The following is a 13,198-nucleotide window of genomic DNA, read 5'->3' as shown; positions in this document are numbered from 1 at the left end:
ATCTTTTTGTCCCATGTATTCCACAATTTCACAATGACACACGTCAGTGTCTCAGAGTACTAGTTATTAAGTTATTGTCCTTGGCTTCAAACCTACTCTCTTCTTCTCTGCTTTGTAAAGCTGAGGGGCTGGAACCCTGCAAATCACACTTCTCCTTTGCTAGCTGGCTCCTGGATAGACTCTGCCTATTAAGGGGCACTAGAAAAGACACTGAGGACTGAAGGAGAGAATAGGGAGAAAACTTCAAGTCAGCATGAACCAACAACCATCAACCAACAACCTTCACTCTAGCAATAGCAATGGTTCCAGTAGCAGCAGTTGGTTCCAGTTAGCAATTTTTTGCTTTTGCGTCTTTCCTGCCATTCCCAGACCAGCCTCATCAAGTCTCTTAAAATATCTCCACTTCCTGAGCAGGAAGTAAACTCCTCAGAAGTTTGAGTTTCAGCACCTCGGGGCCACTCTTCAAACTCCTAGTAAGCCTAAAATTCCCAACCTCTTCTCTTTGTTCTCTCAGCCTGAGGGGCTAGTAATTACTTTGTACAGTTACAATCTCTGTGACATCTCAGCAATCTCTTATTGCCTTTTCAATTCTCCAATTATTTAGCGTATTACTTTCTGAGGGCTGCTGTAACAAAGTAACAACAAAGAACAGAAATCCAACTCACAGCTCTGGAGACTGGAAGTCTGAAATCAAGGTATTGGCCATGCTCTCTCTGAAGGCACCAGGGAAGACCAATTCCAAGCCTCTCTCCTAGTTTCTGGTAACCTCAGGCATTCCTCGGCTTGTAGATGGCCATCTTCCCTCTGGGCATGCTGTGTCCAAATGTGTGTCTGAATATCCCCACCGTCTTTAAAGAATACCAGTCATATTGGATTAGGGTACACTCTAATGATCTCACTTTAACTTGATGACCTCTGTAAAGACTCTCTCCAAATAAGGTTGCCTTATGAGGTACAAGGGGTAAGACTTCAACAAATCTTTTTAGGGGACACAATTCAACCCATAACAGTTGGCTAAACAATTCTTTAAATTCTGTTACAATAAGAGGTGTGGTCATCATTTTCCTGACTAGACTCTGATTGCAAGTATATGTCTATTTTCATCCATTTTCCTGAGAACCCAAAGGGCCTCAATCTACAAACTGACGTTCCTCAACTGTGAGGATTTTTCTTGAATATTTCAGATACATATTTCTTCCCTGCTCTTTTCTCTGTTCTCTCTCAACAGCACTTCTGTTATTTGGAAGGTGATCTCCTGAACAAAGCTTTTATCCTTTTTCATCTATTTTCCAACTTTCCCTGTACTTTATGAAAGGTCTTCTCTACTTTAACTTCCATTCTTCTAATGAAGATAGAGTGTTTTCTTCTTGCTATTATGCTGTAATTTTCAAGAGCTCTTTTTTTGTTCTAATTGTCCCAAATTCTTTTTTTATATTTGTTTTGGTCTCGTACTAAAAGCTTTCCTCCTGCACCTGGTGATCCTTGCTTTTCCACTCATATTTAAAAGTAGGGCCCTAAAAGCTGATTGTGAATAACTTACAGTTTTCTTCTTGGGCTGGTTAAGAGAAGCATCCTCTAAGTTCTTACTTGATTGCCAGAATTCTGGGAGCCAAACAGGAGAAGAGGCCTCAATAAGGGTCCCAACATTGAGCACATTCACTTAAATCTAGGTGTTTTCTGTAGGACACCTGGCCTTCAATTATGTCTAGCGACCAAAGAGGGCAGTCACTTAGCTATACAAATTGACAAAGCGATCTAGGTTGAAGCTTTTTTTTTTTTTTTGGTAATAGCTTACTGAGATATATAACTCACATACTACACAACAGACCCACTTAAAGCATACAATTCAATGGCTTTTAGTATATTCGGAGTTGTGCACCATTACCACAATTAATTTTAGAACATTTTCATCACACCAAAAAGAAATCCCATACCCTTGAGTAGTTATTTCCCTCTAATCTCCCCTATTCCCAGCCCTAGGCAACCATTAATTTACTGTCTACAGATTTGCATTTTCTGGACACAGCATACAAACAGATTCATTACACGTGGTCTTTTGTGACTAGTTCTTTCACTTAGCATGTTCTCAAGGTTTATTCATGTTGTAACATGTATCATTACTTCATAACTTTTTATTGCCAAATAATGTTCCACTGTGTGGATATGCATTTTATTTACCCAGCTCAAGAACATTTGGGTTGTTTCTACTTTTTCCCTATTATGATTGATTGAGCTGCTTTTTAAACAGACTTTCAAGCAATCCTGCTTTTAGCACCACTCTCACCCCCCTTTGACAAAAATACCTGATGCTGCCAATTCCTAAGCCTGAAGACTCTTCCATTTTTTCTACTGCCAGTTTAGAACTGAACATTTTTAAGTCTACTAAGAAGTTTCCATCAGTCTGTTTGCTTTGCAGCTTCCAATTTTATTGCTTCTTTCATTCTCCTTACCTGCATAGTTCAGATCTTTTAAAAAATATCCTTTACTATCACCTTGGTGGGCTTTGGAGGGAAGTAAATGTAAACACATCCTTCACTCACCCATCTTTACCCGGAAGTCCTTTCAACCATTTTTAGGCTTCATTCTTTCTAACATATCTATTTTAAGTTTATAAACTTTCATTTAAGCACGGCTTACCTGTATCGCTTGAGTTATGTCATTATTTTCATCATTCAGTTCAAAATAGTTTAATGGTATTTCTTCTTTAATCCCTGGGTTACTTAGGCGTATACTGTTTAGTTTCCATAGAGCTGACAATTTTCTAGTTATTTTTTATAATTGATTCCTGGCTTAACTCCAACATGTCAGAGCACACACTCTAGAATCGATTATTTCCATATTTTTTATGGTCCAGCATATGTCAATTTGGGGGAAATTTCCACAGGCACTTGAAAAAAATTTGTATTCTACAGGTGCTGGGTGAAATGTTCTGTGCATGTCAATTAGACTCATTGTTAATTACATTGTTCAAATCTTTTCTTTTGACTTGTCTTATTGTTGTAATAATTACTCAGAGGTATGCTAAAACATCCCATATTATGCTTATAAATTTGTCTAATTCTTCTTTTAGTTTTGTCAGTTTTTTGCCGACCAAATTGGCAAAATTAGAATGATAATGCAGAGTTAGGGAACACTGTTTGGTAAAGATGTAAATTGGTATTTTTTTTCTGAATAGCAGTTTGGCAACAGTTAGCAACATTTTAAACATCTATATCTTAGAACTCAGTCGTTTCACATCTAAAAATCAATTCTAAAGCTCTTAATGTGCACCAAACACTGCTTATCATTAAATGGATTTATGAATTCTCATTTAAACCTTATAATAATCCTTTGATTCAGTATCATCCCCATATTACAGATGAGAAAAATGAGGCTTATAGAGGCCTAAGCCCAAACAAATACTGATGAAGACCATACTGGGATTTAAGCTGTATGACTTCAGAATCTTTAAATACATATATACTGAAATGGAAGGATGTTTATAAAAGCCAAGTTAGAAAACAAGATGTAATATATGATTCTATTTTTTTAAAAGAGTGAGCATAAGTTTGTATATTCATAGAAACGAGTTTAGAGTATACATATTAAAAAATAATGGGGGCTGGCCCAGTGGCACAGTGGTTAACTTCACACGTTCCGTTTCAGCGGCCCAGGGGTTCACCAGTTCAGATCTCAGGTGTGGATATGGCACAGCTCAGCAAGCCATGCTGTGGCATGCGTCCCATATATAAAAAGTAGAGGAAGATGGGCACAGATGTTAGCTCAGAGCCAGTCTTCCTCAACAAAAAGAGGAGGACTGGCAGCAGATGTTAGCTCAGCACTAATCTTCCTCAAAAAAAAAAATAATAATAATGGTGACAAATACTAAAGACAAGATACCATTTAGAAGAAAGAAAGATTTATACAAAAAACCTGTAATGAGACTGCTCACACAATTAAGACTAAACATTACTGAGTTCTCTGGCAACCAGGACTTAAAGGAAAAGACATTTTATTTTATTTCCTATAACAATGTAATTCTCGTTTCTCCCACACTGATATGTGGCTCACATTAATTCTCCCTCTCATTTCTGACTGGTATCAGGTGGAAAAATACAACTACATATATATGTATATGTATATATACACACACTTACACATATGTATATATATTACTGCCTGGAGTGTATGTATAAATATATATATATTATGTATTTAACAGCTTCTTGCCTAGAGCCAATTCATTCTGCCAGTTACAATTTACCAAGTACAGAGAGGGCCAATGAAAACGGCTCATTTAAAATATGACTTGGCCTGTTCTCATTATGACAACTGCCCCATGCCTCATTCTTCAAAGTTTATGTGTCTATGTTCTATACTTAGATGACAAGACAAAGAACAATGCATACATACACATACTATGTGTTCTGTGATTATTTCTTCAACATTTTGCTTTTCCTACTCTTTGGGATTTTACATTAAAAATACCTCATATCTATATGAGTATATCCTACCAATTCTTAGTCATAATTTACATAATATGCACTAGACTAAATTGAAACAAATAACTTCAGGAAGTTCCAAGATTGTAAACTGAAGCTTGAGTGGGAGAAAAGCGGTAGTCTAGAAACAGTTTTATTAAAGGTAATCAGAGGGGCCGGCCCAGTGGTTAAGTGCGCACGTTCCACTTCTCGGCAGCCCAGGGTTCGCTGGTTTGGATTCCAGGTATGGACATGGCATCTCTTGGCCAAAGCCATGCTGTGGTAGGCGTCCCACATAGAAAGTAGAGGAAGATGGGCATAGATGTTAGCTCAGGGCCAGTCTTCCTCAGCAAAAAGAGGAGAATTGGCAGTAGTTAGCTCAGGGCTAATCTTTCTCAAAAAAAAGAAAGTAATCAGAAACTTTATGAGAAGGACAAGATAGGTAAACTTTTTCTGTAAAGAATCAGATAGTAAATGTTTTAGGCCACACATAGTCTCTGTCCAGAGTCATCATCATCTCCTTTTTCACAATCCTTTAAAAATGTAAAACCATTCTTAGCTGAGGGCAGTACAAACAGGGTTTTTCAGGGGTTCCAATTAAAATAGTGGATTTAATACATAAAGGTTTTTTTAAAAAAGAAATTAACATAATGTGCAAAACACAGAAACATGAACAATAGCAACAAAATTTCAGAAGCAAACAGACAGAGGGATAACTGGTAACTAACCCAAATGAACTGCAGAAAGGTGAAGCCAGGAGTTGAGAAGCCCAATTTATACTCAGAATCCTCAAAAAGAGGGAGGAACTGACAGCACCTGGTACTGCTTAAACTGAGAAAAGAGGGAGTCAAATAAGGAAGACTGGGTGAAAGCTGTCTGAGAGGCAGTTAAATCCTTAGAAGTTTCCTCCCCAAATCTACCTGATGGTAGGCTACCCCACCCTGAAGTAGGGGTCACCAGATATAATTAAAAGGTCTATGTACCTACCAAAAGGCGAGGAATGAGAAAGCTAGTCCCTGACGCCAAAAAAACTGGTGGCCAAACCTTCAGCCCTCAAGCAGATTGAGTTTTCCCTCATGAACGTGACCCAAGAGGAAACACCTCCCAGACGTCAGGGTTTTCTCAGAAACCGCTCACCTGGACCACCACGCAGTAAAGTTCAAAGGCTTTTAAGTCTCCATCAATCCAGGCGTTTGATCACAAGATAACATCCAAAGATTACTGACACCAGAAGTAAGCCTCCAACATACAAATTAGGGACCAGGAAAAAATTTAGAAGAGTCTGCAAAAAGAAAAAGGGTTTTAACAAAAAGTCATTTATAGCCTCAGAGATGACAGTGCATCCACGAAAGCACAGGACACTCTCTGTAAGACACCATTTTTAAGAGAACAAAGAAGAAATCTTGGGAAATCAAAATCTTGACAGGAAAAATGAAAAATTTAACAGAAAGCTAGGAAATAAAGTTAAGGAAACCTCCCATAAAAAACAGAGCAAAAAGCCCAGGAGATGAAAAACAGGAGGAAAAATACTACTAGAGAACGAGTCTAAGAGATTCAAACAAATAACAGAAGTTTCAGAGAGAAACAAAAGGGAGGAGAGGAAACCTTTGTTACGGACTGAATTGTGTTGCATCCCCCACTCCCCGCAACATTCATGAGGAAGCCTTAACCCCCAATGTGACTGTATCTGGAAATAAGGCCTTTAGGGGGTAATTAAGGTTAAATGAAGTTACAAGTGTCTAAATGTTGGGCCCTAATCCAACAGAAATGGTGCCCTCAGTTCTCAGTGGAGAGAGAAGGATAATGGCTCCTTCCACAAAAAGGCCTTGTACGGACACAGTGAAAGGAAGCTGTCTACAAGCCTAGAAGAAATCTCATCAGAAACCAACTCTGAGGGCACCTTAATCTTGAACTTCTGGCCTCCAGAACTATGAGAAAATAAATCCCTGTTGTTTAAACCACCCAGTCTGTGGTATTTTGTTATGACAGCCCTAGAAGACTAACAACCATCAATGAAATAATTCAAGAAAATTTCCCAGAACTGATGAACATAATTTTGCAGATTTGGAGGACACAATCACAGTGAATATCCAAGAAAACACACGAAAATAGATGTATGCCAAATCACACCCTCAAGAAATTTTGGAATACAAGAGATACAAAATCCCAGAAAGGTAAAAAATTAGGATCAGGAATCAGAATTTTTCTTTTTTTGGGGGGTTGAGGGGAGGAGATCAGCCCTGAGCTAACATCTGCTGCTAATCCTCCTCTTTTTTGCTGAGGAAGACCAGCCCTGAGCTAACATCTGTGCCCATCTTCCTCTACTCTATATGTGGAACACCTCCCACAGCATGGCCTGACAAGTGGTGCGTAGGTCCACACGCGGGATCCAAACCGGCCAACCCCAGGCCACCAAAGCAGAACGTGTGAAGTTAACCACTGCACCACCGGGCCTGCCCCAGGAATCAGAATTTTGAAGAATCACAAGCTAGAAAACAATGGTGAGACACCTTCAGAATTCTGAAGGAAACTATTTCCAACCTAGAATTCGTTACCAACCAAATCAAGTGGGAAGACAAAAAAAAGGTTTTCATTAATGCAAGATCTCAACCGTTCACAAGAATCTACTGTGGGATATACTGAATCAAAAGGAGAGAGTCAAACCAAAAAAAGAACCACATAATACACAGAAAACAGATTTAACACAGAAGAAAGACAAAGGGAGTCGCTAGTTTTATGGTAAAGGGAGAAATCCCAGAAAACTACTATGGATCAGCCAGAGAGCTAGTTCAAGCAGGATCAAAAACTGATAGACAAAGACAGAGCAATTCTACTCCCAGATAATGTACCCAAAAGAAATAACTGTGTATGTCCACTAAAAGACTTGTAAGTAAATGTTTACAGCAGCTGTATTCACAGTAGCTAAAAAACTGGGAACTAATCAAATATCCATTAATGGTGAATTTTTAAAAAACTGTATATCCATCCAACAGAATACTACCATCAGTGAAAAAAGACCAACTACTGCTGTACCCAACATCATGGGTGAATCTCACAAACAAAATGCTAAGCAAAAGTAGCCATCCACAAAGGGGTATATACTGTTTGGTTCCATTTATATTAAGTTCAAGAACAGGCAAAAATAGCCTATGGTATGAAGGACAGAATAGTGATTACTTTTGGAGGTAAGAGATACTGACTGGGAGGAGGCATAAAAGAGCCTTCTGGAGCACTGGAAATATTCTATACCTCGATCTTGGGTGATGGGTACATGATGTCTACAAATGTAAAAATTCATTAAGCTATACACTGAAATTTGTGTACTTCGCAATTTAAAAAAGTTTAACAATACTTCTCTAAAGTTTTTAAAGAAATTAATGAGACTTTCAGTTGAATCCCACAACAGGAATTAATCAAAAGGAAAAAAATTAAGGCCTTATACATAAGGATCTTTATTTTGGAGTTACTTATAACAGGAAAAAAAAAACAAACCTGGAAATAACACTTAATAAATGAGTGTCATGCATATACCCGGGATTTCTCTGGTGTGAGAGAGAAGTTATTATTTGGTGTCTTACTGTTACTAGCAACCAAACTTAATACTAACTAACCTAAAGGAGCCACCTGCCCAGAGGAAGGGCATGTTCAAAGGCTGCAAGGCAAGAAGGAGCTGGGCTATTCAAGGCCCAAGAAGCAGCCTAAGGCAAAGGGAAAACAGCAACAGACACAGCTAGAAGGAGGCAAAAGCCAAATCACAGGAGGCCTGTAAGGGGGGAACCTGGCGAGGGGGACAGAAAAATTGAAGCAACTGACTTCCTCGGGCAGGAGAATTCTGGGGGCAGGGGTTGTAAATGAAGTATTCTAAATGTTTCCAAAAGTAAAAAAGGCATCATTCAAGAACACGGACCTAGAGTGATCAAGCATTTCCAAGGAAAATGTTCCAATGCCTTGATTAATTAATAAAACATTTTTGTAACATAGGTGGAATACTTAAAAAGTACAAGACATATGAAATTCTTTGTTATATCTACTTGAGTTGATCTAAATGCCACGTGATTTGGAAGTACGTGCTGAAATTTTTGGAAGGCTGATTCTTAAAAAAAAACCTTTTTAGATGCATCCATTTTTTCCCCCAAGCCATATTCTCACTGCTTTATTCAACTGGTCTGTTTGAACCAAAGTGGAAATTATTCATACCATACTTTTGTCCAATTCAGCAATACTTAAGTACAATTTCAGGAATAAAGAACAAGAGAATCAGTGTTTCAACAGGTTATCTTAGCAGATAACTTAAACAAATAAAAACAAGCTATCATAACAACAAAAAATAAAAGAAAAAGAGCTTCTAACCTGTTTCAGACCAAAAGAGTAAAGCATTCCCTCCAGGGATGCTTCCCCTGACAGTTTCCTGCTACCTTTCTTACACCAGTCAACTCTTGAGACCCAAATGTAAGAAAAGTACCAGGGCAACCCTATGCCACTGCTATTAACAGAACCTTTATAGTTAAGAGGGAAAATATGTGAAGAACAAATATATAAAAGCTCTCTAACTCCTCAAATGGAACATAGGATTTTCAGAATGTTTTGCTCAATAAGTAGATTGCTCAATAATCTGGTTCCTGACAAATGAACAAGATGACAAAGTAGCAAAATGTAAAATTGTTACTGTTCTAACAATCAAAAAGAGAAAGAGAACATTTAGCTAGGTCATTAAATTTAGTATGTGATAAGCCCTCAGGGGTTTCCTCCAAACCATTACATTGTTTGCACTTACTTTCAAGGCCCCCAAAGATTCAGTCTATCAAGAGATTCAGACAACTGAACTCCAGCAGTAAAACTTGTAAAAGATTCATTCACTTTTTAATGGGTCATAGGACTCAACGGTAGAGATGACAGTCTTATTTTTGTTAATGCCGTTAGTACTTCTAACAAGCATAAAAAAAAACTGTATGTAGAGGCCGGCCCGGTGGCGAGCGGTTAAGTTCTCACGTTCCCCTTGGGCGGCCCGGGTTCGCCAGTTCAGATCCCAGGTGTGGACATGGCATCTCTTGGCAAAAGCCATGCTGTGGTAGGCGTCCCACATATAAAGTAGAGGAAGATGGGCATGGATGTTAGCTCAGGGCCCAGCTTCCTCAGCAAAAAGAAGAGGAAAGGCAGTAGTTAGCTCAGGGCTAATCTTCCTCAAAAAAAAAAACAAACAAACTGTAGGTAGACTTCAAATCATTGTTTCAATGATTTAAACAATGCAAGTCATGAAGGTTTCCCTGCCCTCATACAGAATTTTTGAATCTATATGAGAATGCATAAATATACAAAATGCAAAGTAATGTGAAGCAAACGATTCAAAAGGACATTACAAGAGATAAGTAGTAGTACAGCTTCATAAAGAATACACAGGAAACATTAAAAGAATACACAGAACTTGAGTTAGGAAATCAAGTAGAAAATCAAGGCCTGAATGTTAGGTCTGTCAGTATCACTAGATATGTGAATTTTAGTGCAGTTACTCTGTATGGATTTCATTTTCCTTATCTATAAAACAGAAGGTTGATTTTGAGGTTCTCACAATATTGTTCCATGATATTATGATACAAGCCCACATAAGATGAAAAACCAAGGAATGATAAAACAATAGGGTTACGGGTTCAAAGGAAAGCAACTGCACAAGGAACAGAAAGATCTGGAAGACTGCACTGAAGGACCAAAAATGAAACTTCAACAAAACTTGACTTCATTTGCCACGTAAATAATTGAGGAGGGAAAATTTCTTTTAAAGAATAGACAGGCTATGCATAGGCATTCAAAGTCTCAACAGATATGAGGGCAGAAAAATACAAAATCTAACTAAAAGAGACTAGTTTGGTTAAAGTGGACAGCTCCCACAGAGAGATAATGCTGTCATTAGAAAAAACAGATTTTCAACAGATTGTCAAAAGGCTAGGAATTCTGAACTATATACTCTGTAGACAACAGGGAGCAGTCCTTGGTTTAACAGTGAGGGACATGTTCGAAGCATTATTTTAAGATTAAGGCAGAAGGCAGGACACACCGAGCAGGGAGAAAAGTCAGGCAGAAAATTCAACTAAAAGCTACTGAAAAGAACAAATACCCGAAAGAAATTTCAAAAAATGGCTGACAAAAATTGACCGATGTTAAGTTATGTGGCTAGAGGAAGTAAAAGATAAAACCAAGGTTTGTGTCTGGGTAATTGAAAGCATGATAATATCACCAAAACAAAATCAGCATATGGAGGGCCAGCCCTGGTGGCCTAGTGGTTAAGCTCTGTGAGGTCTGCTTCAGCAGCCTGGGTTCAGTGCCCAGGCATGGACCTACACCGCTCTGTTAGCTGCCATACTGTGCTGCCAGCCCACACAATAAAAATAGAGGAAGGTTGGCACAGATGTTAGTTCAGGGCGAATTTTCCTCAGCAAAAAAAATTTAAATTTTAAAAATCAGCACATGGCAACAGTTTTTGAAGGGAAGACTAAAAATTCTACCTCTGAAGTAATTTAAGGTAAAGATCATCCAGATAAAATTGTTGCCTTAATTAAATAATCTTTAAATGTCATTTTTGGCCCTGTCAGTTGTCTTCCGAAAACAGCAAAGTATTTATGAAGAACTTGCCGACTTGCTTAGTGATTTCGAGAGTTTCCTCCAATTTTACTTACTAACTATACAAATAATCATTTAGTCTTCTGGTGCAGGTAGAGAATATTCGGTATTTTGCCATATGATAAAGGTGAACAAACTGTAAAAGTTATTAATAAATTATGACCAAAAAAGAGACTGCGTCTCTATTTAAGTCAAGTCTTTCTGACAAGTGCTTTATAACAATAATCACATCAAATCTAACTTGAGCTTTGGCAGGAAAGTTCTCAAAGGTCCAAAAGAAAAATAAATCCAGCAGCATAAAGTATCACTCAATATCTAACAAAACATTCTATGTACACTTCAAGTTCTATTTACACTGGCCTGAAAGCACTGGTAAAATCTGGACTAAAAGATAATGCTTAGAAAAATAAAGCAAACAATTCAAAATTTAATACGTGAACAAGCACAGCTGGAGTCTTGAACACTGCAAGTAGTGTTTACAAATATTATAGCTAATTCCTACGGATCACAATTTTCCCAAAGAAGATCCCAGAGGTTGTGATCAAGATGGAATGAAACCACCATTAATCAACCAATAAATATTTCTGGAGTTACTATCAAACTGTAAACGGGATGCCTATTTAAGAACTGAACATTATTGACAATTCCCAAACAAACAAAACCTCCTTCTTGGACTTTTTTCCCATTTACTTTGTGACCTCACTGCAGACGGAAACTTGAGGCACAGTGGTTTCCAGGTGCTTAATAAATTCTAGGGCTGCTTTTTCATAAATCTACCAAAGAAAGATTTTCAAAAATGAATACTTCTTGCAACACTTACCCCTTTTGACCGGATATTGAGTTTCTTTGCTCACCACCCAAGAAGTGGTTAGAAAATCTTCCTTAACGTCCTTCTTGCCTAACTCCAATGGTTTCTTATCAAATCTAACGGATAAAATTATTTTTAGGTGACCAGTTCATCAGTTCAACACGATTTGAGCACCTTTAATGTTACGGTTCTCAGCCCTGAACAGCTTCCCGAGCTTCTAACGGCAAATTTAACTTTTAGGGAAACACGTAAGGTTACAAAACCAGCCTACCGAGACAATTTTTTTTTCCCGGATATACAACAATTCAAGCCAAAAGCTCACAGCCCAAGCAACTTGCGTACAAATCTACAGTAAGTCCAGACGATTCAAATAACCCAGATTTCCCGAGAACCGGGGACCGGCAGGGGGAGGGGGGTGGGGATGGGGGAGGGGCAGAGGCGCATCCCAGGCTGTCCACCCTCGGCGCCGGGCACGGCTCCCTCCCCTGCTCCCCGATGGAGCTGAGCGCGCCCCTTTCCTCCTCTCCCAAGTCCCTACCTTCCCCACCTCGGATTACGCCACGACAGGCAACAGGACTTCTTCGGGAGGAAAAGACACAGGGAACGCGCGCGCCGCACACTCGACCTCCCAGCCTCGCAGGGGCGGCCGCCGGGGCGCTCACCCCGACCCGGCGCTGCGGGGACGGCCAGGGAAGCCGCGGGGCCGCGCCGCCCGGGGCAGTAGCCGGAGGTCCCACAAAGCCGCGGGACAAACGCCCAGGCCCGGCCGAGCGGCCTCCCCGCCCCCTCCGGCTCAGCTCCGGGCCGGCAGACGGCGCCCCCAGGGCTAACTTCGCCGGGGAAGAGGAAGCGACGCAGCAAGCGAACAAGCTGTGTGGACGCACGGAGGAAGGAGAGGCTGTCTGCGCGTCTGCCGGCCAGCAGGGCCTGCTTGCCTTCACGCTGCCGGGCCCGGGCGGCGCCAGCTCACCTGAGGAGGGCACCGGGACGACGCCGCGGTCGCCGCGATGGCCGTTACGGCACGAGGCCTCCGCTCAGCCGCCGCGTAGCTCTCGGGAGAGGGGCGGGGTGCCCGCGGCGAGCGGGCGGGGCTGCAGCGCCGACTGGCCGCCAGGCGGCGGGCGGGTCCTCGCGGGCAGGAAACCCCCTTCTGGCCCAATCTGATAGGCTCTACCGCCCCCCTCCCGCCTACCCCTGACGCGAGAGCTGTCTGCGTCGCGCCGGGGTTGGGCGGGCCGGCTTGTCAATCAAGCGCTGGGCTGGGCCTGGAGCGAGCTGAGGCTGCGCGGCGGAGAGCGAGTAAGAGGCTGAGGAACGT

General features: G+C 40.6%; 1 protein-coding gene across 4 annotated transcripts in view; it reads right to left on the bottom strand.

Annotated features, from left to right (window-relative positions):
• NCK1 (NCK adaptor protein 1) overlaps nt 1-12,987 on the bottom strand; it is a 73,003-nt gene extending 60,016 nt beyond the window's left edge. Inside the window, exons 1-3 of one of the 4 annotated variants that reach the window (XM_046674440.1) lie at nt 12,851-12,977; nt 5,598-5,742; nt 1,541-1,602 (exon numbers count right to left, since the gene is read on the bottom strand). The gene's annotated coding sequence lies outside the window, so the exon portion shown is untranslated. Of the gene's footprint in view, nt 1-1,540; nt 1,603-5,597; nt 5,743-12,850 lie in introns of all 4 variants that reach the window. The other 3 variants (XM_046674448.1, XM_046674471.1, XM_046674456.1) reach the window with 3 other exon arrangements.
• Nucleotides 12,988-13,198: the final 211 nt, after the last annotated feature.

Source organism: Equus quagga, chromosome 1 (genome assembly GCF_021613505.1).
Source record: "Equus quagga isolate Etosha38 chromosome 1, UCLA_HA_Equagga_1.0, whole genome shotgun sequence".
Taxonomy (NCBI): Eukaryota; Metazoa; Chordata; class Mammalia; order Perissodactyla; family Equidae; genus Equus; species Equus quagga.
This window is presented reverse-complemented; position numbering and strand designations above follow the sequence as displayed.